At 42.3% G+C, this 10,273-nt stretch overlaps 1 non-coding gene and 1 pseudogene across 1 annotated transcript; one reads left to right on the forward strand and one right to left on the reverse strand.

The window, feature by feature from the left end:
- LOC148203487 (uncharacterized) lies at positions 1-10,273 on the reverse strand (annotated as a pseudogene).
- On the forward strand, positions 9,555-9,662 carry LOC148203488 (small nucleolar RNA R71). Its single transcript, XR_015784577.1, has one exon. It is a non-coding gene; the product is annotated as a small nucleolar RNA R71 (small nucleolar RNA).

Consider the following 10,273-nt stretch of genomic DNA (forward strand, 5'->3'; position numbering starts at 1 on the left):
TCAATAATGACCGATCAACAAATGGGAAGTGAAGGAGAGCTTATCGAACACTCTAGCACGTAGAGTGTCAGACCCAAGTAGGCCGATGAGCTTGCGAGACGAGGTCCGTCGGGGTAGCTGATCGATCTGACCGACGATATCTATATCCTCTGGAGTCATATCAGCTTTGGACCAGGAAATCACTTTTCTAGGATTCTTCATCCAGTAGAACGGGAATTTTGGTTGGCCGTCATCGAAGTAAAACTTTGATCGACCAGAATCTCTTATGGCAACTTTGGAGAAGTTAGTTTTGAAATCTTTATACGAAGTATTAAACAAAGTAAATAATTGCTTGTCCTTTACAGAGGTTAGTGATATCCAAGATTTGTTCGGATGAGGAAGAGCACGAAAGAAATAGAGGAAGGAAGCTGGTGTAGGGGTCAAAACAAGGGCGATACAAAGGACACAAAATGCTTGCATGAAAGCCCACCCGTTGGGATGGAGTTGGGTAGGGCAAACGTTTAAGTCTTGCAAGACGCCCATCTGAAATTTAGAAAAAGGAATTTGTACCCCTAGATCACGAAACAAGGTAACATAAACATAGAGGAAGTCTAAACTATAACCCTCGCGACCATGATAGGCCTGCTCGTTAGATCTACACACTACTAAAGAAATGCCTTCCGCATCCCTAAGGTTGGCCAACAAATTTACTCGCTCAACTAATAACTTTATGGAATCACTAGTGGTGAAGTATGGAGTGTAACCACAAACCTTATGAGGAGCCCATTTGTATCCCTTTACCGGAGGAGGTGGGTTGACTCCGGACCATTCAAGTGAGTTATCAACATTCAATACTATTTCGCCAGAAGTGTCTTCTGTCGACCACTGCCACCTTCTGACCCCATAATAGAGGACCTCGTCGACGACGACGACTCTACTGCATCATCAGCGTACCCTCGACCTTCGTCGGCAAGCTCATAATCACCTTTTTATAGCAAAGATCAGTGCAAGAAGAGAAGAGAGGAAGGTGACGAAAACAGGTGGACCCTCTCCCTATTTATAGCCTACAAAGGCGGTTTCAAGGCCAAATCATCACCGTTCATGGTTGGTAAATCCAACGATGGAGAATACCTGACCCTTCGCATACAACGATAGTGTATTTAGAGGAAAATCCTAACCCTTCATTTTGAATGAATCGAGTGGCAGGGAGACGCGACTTTCCAACTGATGAGAGGGTCGCACCTCACACAAAAATTGATTGCAAAATTAATGCAGTATAGACTAGGAAGTGACTCCTAGGTCGTCTCTCAAGGACCAAATGTGGTTCAGTCAATAGGTCAAACACGTCGTGGGGGTTTTGAAAATGTTTTTGTGATTTTAAATGAAAATGCGAGTGAACTAAATTAAAACACGAACATAAACACGGACGTAAACACAAATATAAACAGAGAATTAAAATGATTGGTCACTTAAACTAACATCGTAACTAAAATATCACAACCACGAAAAATAGAGAACATCAAAATGAAAAGTGCTTTAACCAAATTAAAAGTGCAACATTGAGCTAAACAATTTAAATGCAAACTGAGAATGGCGGACAATTTAAATGAATGCTTAAAGAGATTTAAAATTAAATGCTTGCTTGAATAAGTAAAGAAAACTTAAACCCCTTGACACTCTCAAAGACGTGGCAGCTGGTCCTGTGTGAAGCCCTGCGTGTTGTGCTTCTTAGAAGCCAACAAAACCGTGACACCTTTCATGCCTCCACCATGACGTGATTTCTAAAATGAAAGAAAGGAATCCTCCACTTCTTGAATCAGCGTGCACACTTCTTTCAAAGCCAAATTGAATGCGCCTCCTTCCTTGCTTCCAGCTCAACGTACACTACTTTCCTAATAGAATTAATAAAAGAAATCATTCTCAACCATCACTCACTCACTTCAATGCCCGTGTGTTGCTTCCAAACGTGACACCAAGTGCTTCATTCTCCAAGGATAGAATCCGCGTGACATCTCACACTTCACCTAACGTGCTACTACCATTTCTCTTGTTGCTGTGAATGTGCCTCCCAAAATCAATCAATCATAAGCCTTAAAAGTCGTGACCATGTGCGTGATTTAATGCTTCCAGCTAGCTATGTCCGTGTGCCACCTCTTCCCATTAAAAATCAAAAGTCTTCTCTACTAAAAAGAAAGTTGTTGGACTTGACGTGACACCTTGTGTTATCTAATCATCTCTTCATTTCAAAGATAAAAATCACCGTGCTGCATGAATCAATACCTCACTTCTTTTCAAATGAAATAAGCACTTGTGCTTCCTAAAGCAAAAACGAAAACAACATCTCCTATTCTGCTTCCAGCTCACTTTCCGTGCACACCTTTAGCTTGCTGCTTCCAGGACGTTCTACACCGTGCACCAACACTGGACGTGAGTTGCTGCACCATTTCTCCCTGCCAGGCCGTGATGCCACCTTCTCCAAAGCAAATCAGCACACCTCAATCAAAGAACGTGAATGCAATCCCCGCATGTGTTCATCCAGCTTATGTGCCTTTTCTAAATTGAAATTAAAATTAAAAGGTGTTCCCCCAAGTTCTTAGAATGCGAGAAGAGATTGAATAAAAATGTGCACAAAACCAAATGGAAAATGCAACGAGAATTCAACAAAGATGATAAAAATCATTCCATTCCTCCCAAAAAGCGTTCAAAAGCCGAGAGAAGAAAAACTAGTAACCAGTAGCCAAAAAAATGCAAGTGGCGGCTCTCCATCCCTTAGGCCGTGAGTTCCCTTTTAATAAGGGTGGGGTCCACACAAAAACCCTAAGATGCCAAGTCATCTTTCTCTACTTTTGGGTCTAGTCTACTTTACCAAAAATTGACCCAAAATGTAAGAGTTGATTCAAAAATTCTAAACTACTGAACTACAATTTAATTAATTCTAAAATGTCTATGTGGAGAGTCTTGAATTTATTTGCATTCTTCCTGATGTCCCAAAATGTATCTCCAAAATTCTTCCTGTAATAAAAAATGCACTTAATCAGCTCAGAAAACCCAAATTAGCACAATTACAAATTTCCGACCAAATTAAGCAGAATTCGGAAAATGGGGGAAATAACAGACAATTAAACACAATTCCTTGGTTTATTTAAGTGCAATAAACTAAATATAATTCAAGAAATAACGACTCATCAAAATAGACCACACTTAGTCTTTTGCATTCCTGGGAAAAACCAAGACGAAAACCAGGGAACTACTCAAACATCAAGGAGGTGACACAGACTCGACAGACAGACAACAAAGACTCCAAAACAGGAACACAGTTGAACAATTCTCATAAAATCTGGACAATAAAAGGTATAGGCAGAATCCCACACTGAGTCAATGAAAGCATATACTCAAAGAATCATCCAAACAGTTTAGTACAAGGAAAACAGTCAATCAGTTCAAGAGATGAATCAAAAGCAACAGAGCCTCACAGATGCACACAATCAGTGTTTCTCTCAAGTGTTTAAGGTAAATAAATGTCACTCAATGCACTCAAGCAAACACAAATAGACTTGGCAAGCCTCTAATATCAACACTCAAGCACATACGCATGTTCAAATCAAAAGGTCTTTTCATGGTTGTAATGGGGCCAAGGACAAGGGAGGATATATTTGGATAAGAAGCTACAAACCATAAGGAACAGAGGAGTAATGGGGAACAAGTGTAAACACATTCAAACACACCCACAACCTCTAATTCCATCCTCTTCTTGACTCCATTATTCACAACTTTTTTTTTATTTTTCTCATTTTTCTGTATTTTTTTTTCCATCCTGTCTCTTTTCTTTTCTCTCTATTTACGACACAACTGTAAGAGACAAGATACACAACATATTTACAAACACAAAACAAGAAGAGGAACCAACTAGCCAATTCATATGAATCCCCCAAGAAGACCACACTTGTTCCCAAAACATTTCCAAAGCTCCAAAATTCCCTAAGGTTAAGGTGATCATGGTTTTTCACTTAAGGCTAGTGTATAAGCTTCAAAACGAAGAAATGAGGAAAGTATAGGATCAAAAGGGGTTATCAAAGGATTAGAACAAGGTAAGCTTATTTGGCTAGAGAGGCTCAAGAACAAAAATGCCTTTATCACTTCCAAACATGCATATCAATCAAGAATCATCAAAAAGAGTCAAGCCAAGACATATGTGCAAGCAATCAAGAGACATATCACACATAAGAAAGATCATCAAATGGCTCAAATCTCACACAGGTAATATGGTCACCATCAATTCAACTCTCAAACATCATGATCATCTTCCAAGCAAAGAATAACAAGGAATCCAATAAATCAGAGTATCAATGAAGTGAAGGAAAACTGACAACCTAATCACAATCCAGAATTCATGAAAAGCATGCAAAACTGTACACAAGACACAAGAAACTACATAAAAACCGAAACATGAACAAAGAAACAACCTCCCCTAATAGACCACACTTAAACGACACAATGTCCTCAGTGTGTCACAATCAACAGATCAAACAATCAGAACAATCATCAGATATCGACAAAGTGCAATAAAAGTGAGGAGGGAAGGAGAAAAGAAACTCCCTGAGTCAGATGGGAGGGTAGGTGGGGTGAGCCAAAGACGTCTCCTCCACCACTGCATCCAACAAAGAAGGATTGCTGAGGAAAGGCTTCAGTTTATGCCCGTTCACCTTGAAGCTTTTAGCTGTAGATGGACCTTGGATCTCTACTGCACCATAAGGATAAACATTAGTCACAACAAAAGGTCCAGTCCACTTTGATCTCAACTTACCACCCATGAGGTCGAGTCTAGAGTTATACAACAAAACCTGTTGGCCAACCTCGAAGTCCTTTCTAACAATGGAGCTATCATGGAACCTCTTGGTCCTTTCCTTGTAGAACTTCGAGTTCTCATAGGCATCCAATCGGATCTCATCCAATTCACTCAATTGAAACTTTCTTTCCTCTCCAGCTTGGTCCATGGAGAAGTTGCAAGTCTTCACAGCCCAATATGCCCAATGCTCAATCTCAACTGGTAAATGACATGCCTTTCCGAAGACAACCCGATAGGGAGACATCCCAATGGGTGCTTTGTAGGCAGTCCTGTGGGCCCAAAGAGCATCGTCCAACCTATTACTCCAATCTTTCCTGTTGGGCTGGACAATCTTCTCCAAAATCCTCTTAATCTCCCTGTTGGAGATCTCAGCCTGCCCATTTGTTTGGGGGTGGTAAGGTGTAGAAACTCTGTGCGTCACCCCATATTTCTTAAGCAAAGCTTGCATGGATCTGTTGCAAAAATGGGTTCCCTGATCACTAACAATTGCTCTAGGCACTCCAAACCTGCAAAAGAGGTGAGATCTAACAAAATCTACAACAACCCGAGCATCATTAGTCCTGGTGGCTCTAGCTTCCACCCATTTTGAAACATAATCCACAGCAAGGAGGATATAAGAGAAACCAAAAGAAATAGGAAAAGGACCCATGAAATCTATACCCCAGACATCAAACACCTCACAGAACAGCATAGGCTGTTGAGGCATCTCTTGTCTCTGTGAAATTGATCCTCCTGCTCTCTGACAAGGCTCACAAGTGCTGCAAATCCTCTCCGCATCTTTGAAGATGGAAGGCCAATAGAAACCACAGTCAAGCACCCTGCGAGCTGTTCTCTGTATTCCCAGATGACCACCAGGTGAGGAGGCATGACAAAACTGCAGGACCGAGTCAATCTCATGGTCCGGAATGCATCTCCTAGTAACCTGGTCACTGTACAACTTCCACAGATATGGGTCATCCCAAACATAATACTTAGCATCACTCTTAATTTTAGCAATCTGAGCACGTGATGCTGAGGGAGGAAAAACAAAAGCAACCAAATAATTTACAATGTGTGCAAACCAAGGAGTGGGGTGAGAATAAGAAATCATCAACAAACTCTCATCAGGAAAGTCATCCTGGATGGGCAACACATCAGCTTCATTCCCAGCTCTCTCAATCCGGCTGAGGTGGTCTGCAACCAAATTCTGTGCTCCACTCCGGTCTTTGATCTGCAAGTCAAACTCCTGGAGCAGTAGCATCCACCTGATCAATCTAGGCTTTGACTCAGCCTTTTTCAACAGAAACTTTAGAGCTGCATGGTCAATATACACAATAACAGGTGATCCAAGCAAATATGACCTAAACTTATCAAGGGCAAAAACAATTGCCAACAACTCTTTTTCAGTGGTCGTATAATTTGCTTGGGCAGCATCCAAAGTGCGTGAAGCATAGTAGATCACTCTCGTCAGCTTGTCAATTTTCTGTGTCAAGACAGCCCCCAATGCATAATTAGACGCATCACACATTAGCTCAAATGGGACTGTCCAATCTAGTGCCTGAATGATAGGTGTGGTGGTCAAAGCTTCCTTCAGGCAATCAAACGCCTGCTTGCATCTGTCATCAAAAGCAAAGTCAATATCCTTCTGCAACAGTCTGGACAAGGGGAGCGCCTTCTTGTTGAAATCTTTGATGAAGCGCTTGTAGAAACCTACATGTCCAAGGAAAGATCGCACCTCTCTCACGCAAGAGGGGTAAGGCAACTGTGAAATCACAGATATCTTAGCAGGGTCTACCTCTATTCCCTTTTCAGAAATGATATGCCCTAGAACCAAACCTTGTTCAACCATGAAGTGACATTTCTCAAAATTGAGAACAAGGTTTGTTTCTATGCATCTTTTCAAAACTTTTTCTATACTGTCTAAACATGCATCAAAAGAGGATTCATACACAGTAAAATCATCCATAAACACCTCTATGCAACTCTCAAGAAAGTCACTAAAAATGCTAAGCATGCACCGTTGGAAAGTACCAGGGGCGTTGCATAGACCAAAGGGCATCCTCCTATAGGCAAAAGTGCCAAAGGGCAGGTGAATGTGGTTTTCTCTTGATCCTCAGGCGCAATATTTATTTGAAAGTAACCAGAAAAACCATCAAGAAAACAATAATGAGATTTACCTGCCAGGCGCTCCAACATCTGATCAATGAATGGTAGGGGGAAATGATCTTTCCTAGTTGCTTGGTTGAGCTTCCTATAGTCAATGCAGACTCTCCAACTGTTCTGCACTCTAGCTGGGATAAGCTCATCCCTCTCATTCTTCACCACAGTGAGGCCAGTTTTCTTGGGCACAACATGGATGGGGCTCACCCACTGACTATCTGAAATAGGGTAGATGATCCCAGCTTGCAAAAGCTTGGTCACCTCCTTCTTGATGACGTCCATGATCACGGGGTTTTGCCTTCTTTGTGGCTGTCTCACTGGCTTTGCCCCATCTTCCAAAACAATTCTATGCATGCATGTGGATGGGCTAATACCAGGTATGTTAGCCAAACTCCAACCAATGGCCTTCTTGTGCTTCCTCAGCACACCAAGCAACTTCTCCTCTTGAACAGAATCAAGGGAGGTAGAAATGATCACCGGTTTCTTCTCATCATCCTCCAAGTACTCGTACTTGAGGTTATCTGGAAGCTGTTTCAACTCAAGAGTAGGTGCCTACAAGTCAGATTCATTCGTACTTCCTACAAAGTGGTTAGTGCATTCTGACTCCAAGGAATTCACAGGTAAAGGCAGAACACCTATCTCATCAGGCTCCAAATCCATATCCATGACAGTTACATTATCAACATCATCAATATCAAGAACTTCATCAACATCATTCTCACATTCAGATTCAATGCATGTATGTAGAGAAGATAGAATAGAATGCTCTTTCTCATGCAAAGAATCAAACTCATCAACAGCATATTTATCAATAATGTCATCCAATATGTCAATCTTAAAAACAGAATGGTCCTCAGCTGGGAACTTCATTGCATCAAGAATATTAAAATGAACCATAATATCAGCAAATTCCATGGATAAAGTTCCAGCATACACATCAATCTTGGTTCGGGCAGTTTTCAAAAAGGGTCTGCCTAAGATTATGGGAGCGGATCCATGAGAGAATCCCTCCTCCATTTCCAAAACATAAAAGTCGGCAGGAAAAATCAGCTCACCAACCCTAACCAAGACATCCTCTATGTAACCTGTTGGGTGGGTAACACTCCTGTTTGCCAACTGAATGACCACACCCATAGGTTGTAAAGGGCCAAAAGACAAAGATTTAAAAATTGAAAGAGGCATGACATTTATGGAAGCACCCAAATCAAGCATGGCATTTTCAAATTTACTATTTCCAATCATACAAGGAATGCAAAACGTACCTGGGTCCTTGCACTTTTCAGGAACGTGCGGGACCGACTTACCAATAAGCGCAGATACATTCCTGCCCATGCTGATTCTTTCATCTCCTTTCATTTTCCTCTTATGTGTGCACAGGTCCTTCAGGAATTTTGCATATCTAGGAATCTGCTTTATGGCATCAAGTAGAGGTATGTTCACCTCTACCTTCCTGAAGGTCTCCAATATTTCTTTGTCCACCTCTTCCATCCTTTTGCTAGGCATCGCCTTTGGAGGGAATGGAAGAGGAATCTGGTGGGGCAAGGTGGGAGATGCACTGGTGGTGGTAGAAGAAGAAGAACCACCGGAAGAAGAAGAAGGTCCACCTGCCTCGAATGTCTTGCTTGGACCAGCCTGGTCCTCTTTTATGTGGGAAGTAGCAGGTTTAAGTTTAGGAGGTTCAGGTGTCGAAGATGGCATGGTGGGCACAACAATTTGCTTCCCAGATCTGAGGGTGATGACACTAACATTCTTAGGATTCTGCACAGTCTGGGATGACAATTTATCAGAATTCTAAGACTGTGCCTGATTCAGCTGTGTAGCCATCTGCCCCATCTGATTCGTCAAGCTCTGGATGGAAGCTTTTGTCTCCTGCTGAAATTGCATGTTTTGAATAGTCATCTGCTTCACCAACTCCTCCAAGGTAAGCTCAGAAGAAGAAGTGGAAGGTTGGGCAGGAATCTCTTGCTGCTGTTGTTGTTGCCTTTGGTGTTGTTGCATAGGTGGAGGCACATATCTGTTAGGTGCTCCAGCATTCTGGAAAGGTGGCGCCTGCTGCTGATGCTGTGGCGCATTGTTCCATCTAAGATTGGGGTAATTCCTCCACCCTGGGTTGTACCTGTTGCTGGACAAGTCATGATTTTGCTGTTGTGGTTGCCTGTTAGTGTAGATGTTCGTAGCATAAGCCTGAGGCGCATCAGAGGCAGCAGGATGCTGCAAAGAAGGACATGCATCTGTATAGTGGTCATTGGAAGGACAAATAGCACATAGTCGTGCAACAGATGCAGATGGAGCTGCAGATCTCTGGTTGGTAGTCAACTGTGTCACCAACTTCGTAAGAGAGTCAATCTTGCCTTCCAACTTGCTTTCAACAGCTGATAAAGACTGGGCAACAACATCATGTACGCCCCTCACCACAATGGCATCATTCCTGGTGCTAAACTGCTGGGAGTTGGAGGCCATCTTCTCAATCAATTGCCTAGCCTCAGCAGGTGTGGTGTCTCCAAGAGCTCCACCACTGGCAGCATCAATCATACCCTGATCCATGTTGTTCAAACCCTCATAGAAATACTGGATAAGGAGTTGTTCAGGTATCTGATGGTGGGGGCAGCTAGCACAAAGTGTCTTGAATCTCTCCCAATACTCATACAAGTTCTCTCCACCAAGCTGCCTAATCCCAGTTATGTCTTTTCTGATAGCTGTGGTCCGGGATGCTGGGAAAAATTTATCCAAGAACAGCCTCTTCAGATCATCCCAGCTAGTGACGGATCTAGGCGCCAAACCATACAACCAATCCTTAGCAACATTTTCCAATGAATGAGGGAATGCCTTCAAGAAGATGTGCTCTTCAGGAACATCATGTGGTTTCATACTGGAACAGACAATGTGGAATTCCTTCAAATGCTTATGAGGACTCTCACCTGTAAGACCATGAAACTTGGGCAACAAATGGATCAGTCCAGTCTTGAGAACAAATGGAACGCCCTCATCAGGATATTGGATGCACAAGCTTTCAATATCGAAATCAGGTGCAGCCATCTCCCTAAAAGTCCTCTCACGAGGTGGAGGTTGTGCCATATTGTTCTCAGTATGAAAAACAACAGAATCAGAATCAGAATCAAGTGCAGATGCAACAGATGCAGTAGATGCAGTATGCACAAAGTACTCAGCAATGGGATGCACAGTATCCAATGGAACAGACTCAAAAATAGACTCTAAAGATAAATTTCTAGAATGCCTAGCTAACCTATGAAAAGTTCTATCAATCTCAGGATCAAAGGGTGGTATAGGCCCAGGATTTCCCCTAGTCAT

The sequence above is a fragment of the Vigna umbellata genome, chromosome 2 (assembly GCF_029865625.1).
Source record: "Vigna umbellata cultivar VRB3 chromosome 2, Vumbellata_1.0, whole genome shotgun sequence".
In the NCBI taxonomy this organism is placed as follows: domain Eukaryota; kingdom Viridiplantae; phylum Streptophyta; class Magnoliopsida; order Fabales; family Fabaceae; genus Vigna; species Vigna umbellata.